This window comes from Triticum dicoccoides, chromosome 4A (assembly GCF_002162155.2).
Source record: "Triticum dicoccoides isolate Atlit2015 ecotype Zavitan chromosome 4A, WEW_v2.0, whole genome shotgun sequence".
NCBI lineage: Eukaryota > Viridiplantae > Streptophyta > Magnoliopsida > Poales > Poaceae > Triticum > Triticum dicoccoides.
This window is the reverse complement of record NC_041386.1, coordinates 737051966-737056338: the sequence shown is the minus strand read 5'-3', so window position 1 is coordinate 737056338 and position 4373 is coordinate 737051966. Positions and strand designations below refer to the sequence as shown.

Here is a 4373-nt window from a genome sequence, read left to right as displayed (position 1 = left end):
CGGGTCCAATGCCCCCATGGGTCCCAATCCAGGACTGAACCGGGACTAATGGGCTGACCCGGCCTAGACCTTTGCCCCCTTTTCTACTAGTGTTACTTCATAGCTTGGATTTCTATGACGTCATCAGAAGCAATTAAGTTGACGATATCCGACGGAGACGACCAAGTGAAATACTCCCCACCTTCTCTGCATCATCGTCTTACCAACTCCGGGCATCCACATATGCTTAAGATTTCGAGGGCTGGCAAACGCTCCTGGAGACCTTGCGGGAATTCCTCTAAAGCTTTACAGGAAGAAATCTTCAATGTCCTAAGAGAAGTTAGTCCACGCATCCCATCAGGTAGCCCTTTCAGGCCACTACAATATTTCACCTCAAAACTCCTCAGCTTGACCAGATTCCCAAGGTTCGAAGGCAGTGCCACCACACTGTGGCATCCCGCAATCACCAATATCTCCAGTTAGATTGGAAGGGTCTCCTCCTCAGACGATGAAGTGTCCCCCTCCAGGTTAACACAATTAAAGATACGCAGAACGCGGAGATGGTCCAAGCACCGGAGATCATCTATTGTCAGCTCTTCCATGAATGGAAAGCATTTCCAAGGCATAAGGTGTGATCTGGACAATCGAGAGCTTGTGTATAAGCTGTTGGATCCTTTCAGATACAAATACTTCAGTTTTTCAAGAGGTCTATCACTTTGGCATTGCTTTGCGTCTAGAGACAACATGGCTATATCCTCCTTAGACTGAAGATATAATCTGATGAGAAATGGCCAATAGCCCAAGCGGATGCTCATAAGAACTAAACTGACTGCAGTACTGTGAACTCCGGTTATTATCAAGTACCTAATGACAGGGGTCACTGGAATACTTTCAAGCTGAGGGCAATCTACGATCCTTAGCTTTTCAAGCATCGGAAAATTTACAAAGCTATCACTGGGATCTCCCACACTATTTTCAGCCAACATCTCCAGCCTTTGTAACTTAATCAACTCCATCGTCTTCAACCTTGGGAAACATTGCTGATGGGTAATGCATCCTCGAGCTTCCACATGAAGGTTATTACATAATGTGGTTAGGTTATCCATCTTCTTTAAGACCAGTGTCTCCAGAGAGACCGAGAACCATACTACAGGTTTACTCTTGCATCTTGGGCAATCAGACATTTTGAGTTCTCTCAAGCAGTTAAACATTTGAGGCTTTCTCATCCATTGTGATATTTCTAGGCCACCATATCCACACATCTCCAAATTTTGGATATTACTATGAGGTTCTAAACATTGAAGCATTTCTTCCACATCTTTAGGCTCATCATGAAATCCTTGGTCCCAAGAGAATAGCAAATCACTTAGATTTCGCTTCAGACTGAGATTGGCTTCTTTTGCATTCTCCACACTTTTTATCTTGCTCAAATTGAACAGTTCCAACCTATTTCTAAGGTGTGTCAAGCCTTTGAGCTGCTCTATTCCAAGTCCATCTCCTGTACCCACAACAAATGTTGTTAATATGTGAAGGTTGTTCAGTAGACCAAAGTTTGGAGACATACTTTTTAGGCCACAACAACCAGAAAGGTAAAGATTGATGAGCTTTCTCAGTCTTCCTATGTCTTCTGGTAACTGTTGCAGCATAAAGCAATTTATAAGCCTCAATGTCTGCAAATTATACAACACACATATTGAATCTGGCAACCTAACAATGTGGGATCCAGACATGTCAAGATATCGTAAATGTTTTGCACTTATGGCCTTGCTAAAGATAACTGGAGGGGGGCAGTGTAATGCTCTTAGTGATGCTGATACATGTAGCAACTCTTCAAAGTCCTTATGTGATGGTGAAGAAGTACCTAATAAAGTGCGGATGAATGTTGTGCCTTTGTATAACCCAATGATCTTTTTAATTTCAGACTCTGACACTTTCACATGACAAACACCTTTTAACAATGCTTTCTGTTGAGACAATTCTTCTATACATGCACATTCATCAGTGACATCTTTTGCTAGATCATGCATTAAGTCATGCATTTTACATACAATTGTCTCATATTGTGTGTCACCATCATAGACAGCTGATTTGACTACCACTTTCTTATCTTGGAGGAAGGACCTCCAAACCAACTCATCAAAAATGAATTCTCCTTTATGTACTAAATCCATTGATCCCTCTTCTTGAATAAAGCCATTTGCCATCCATAGTTGGATCAACCTATCCTTCTCCATCTCATAAGCCTTGCAAAAAACCGCACAGAATGCAAAACATTGCTTCATTTCAGAGGACATGTGTTTGTAGCTTAACTTCAGTATGAGCATTACCTCATATTTGCCTCCATCATTATCCCCAATGTTACTTTCTTTGATGACCTTCCATTCCTATACTTTTTCCTTTGAACTCAGCAATCCGCCCATCGTCTTAAGAGCAAGAGGCAACCCCCCACATATATTGACAATACGCCTTCCGATGGCGACCAACTCTGGTTGGTCATCAACGCCATTGCTAAATGCTTTGTTCGAAAACAATTCCCACGAGTCTTCTTCACTCAGAAATACTAGCTCGTGGGGCTTGGCAGTGCACATTATAGAGGCCACTTGTTTGCTTCTACATGTGACCACTATAACACTTCCTGGTCCACCAACAGAACACAATAGTGGCTTCAGTTCATCCTCCCACATTCTCTTATCTTCATTCCATACATCATCGAGAACAAGTAAAAACCGTTTTTGTCCAATGACTTCATCATGTTTCTTCTGCAATAGTTTGATGTTGCCAGTCATGGGAGAACTTCCATTTGTGGCCAATTCAATTATGAATTTCAAAAGAGCAATAACATAAAAAAATTCAGAGACGCAGTGCCGCATCTTCAATTGGAAATGTTTGTGGACCTCTTGTTCATTGTACACCATCTTAGCAAGAGTCGTCTTGCCAAGACCACCCATCCCAAAGATGGACAGCACCTGCACCTTCTGCTGATCTTGTCGGTCCAGCAGTTGCTTCACCACCATCATCTTATCATCATCTCTTCCAAAGATTTTGGTGCAGTCATCAAGTTTTAAGTGTGTTTGCCGGCAAGGATGTTGCCGCATCTCCCTACTGGTAGAATTTTCCAGGCCAAACTTGTTCATCTCCTCAACCAACTTATTGATCTTCTCGAGGACGTTCTTGAGTTTCCTGGTCATTCCAAAACGGGAGAGCAGCAGGCTGTGGCGCGTGATGTAGCTGAGTGCCTTTCGGGTAGTGGACTTGCCAACCTTAGACTCGCGGCGCAGCGCCTCATAGTGGAAGTCATCGAGCACGTCATCGGCTTGGTAGGCGACGGACTTGAGCTCCTTTATCTAGCTCTTGACATAGTGATTTGTCTTGCTCATCTCCTCAGTGTTTGCCAGCTTACACTCGACGGCTAGTAGATGCCGCCCGAGCGTTTGGCGGTCATCGTCGAGGCCACACATATGAGTCACCGTCTCGACGAGTGCATCTACGGCCTTGCCAGCCACGCTGCACACTAGAGGGAGAAGCAGCGACTCTACAATGATCTTGCAGGTCGGAGCAAGAAGAAACTGCAGCGCAAGAAAGAAGAGAGGTTAGGCATTGATAGAACATGAACAACTTTGTAATTCTCCTATTTTATATTTTATAGTTCCATAATAGCTTAGGTTGTATAGCTCCTGTATATACCTCTTGTACATACTTTTTGATACATATACATAGTGGCGTTTTGGCCTGTTGTACAGCTATAAAAACATAACATGAACAATCAAAGAACAACAAACAAGGCCAAGGATTGAGCAGAGACTTCACCTCAATGACGCCCAAATTTGATCTTGTCCAGATTGGTGAAAGAGCAGCGAACTGCTGCTCGTTCCTTCCGCCCTGTGTAGGCTCTTCACACGCCAAGGCTGCTGTGGAATTGTGTGGTTGCTGGAGAGAGGATGGAAGCAAATGGAGATAAGATCAGGGAATCCATGAGCTGTATATTGACTGACTGACTGACACATGTACCGACCGGTGGTCCCTCATTTATTTGCAACCATACATCACTATTATTGGATATTTATATAATTTCCTTAATTTTATATACTTTGAAATACTTTGTTTTATCTATACGCAACTGTTTCATGAGATCATTTTAGCACTGCCATTCTATTAGTTCAGTGGATTATATTTCTTTGTTTATTTAGTCTTCTTAAGGCAATCCACTATAGTTTGTGTCCAGTTGTTCAGTTAGTACAAATAATTGTGGAAGTAAGCATTTTGGTCCGAAAAAAGGCAGTGGAAGGGAATAAAGATGAAAAGGTCGAGGAAATGTTGTATTTAGATCGACAACATCCCTTCACTCAATCCAGGAGACTTGGAGTGGATGTAAAGAAGCAGCCGAGGAGGCCACG

General features: G+C 42.8%; 1 pseudogene; it reads right to left on the bottom strand.

The window, feature by feature from the left end:
• Window positions 1-784: 784 nt before the first annotated feature.
• On the bottom strand, window positions 785-3437 carry LOC119289970 (annotated as a pseudogene).
• Window positions 3438-4373: the final 936 nt, after the last annotated feature.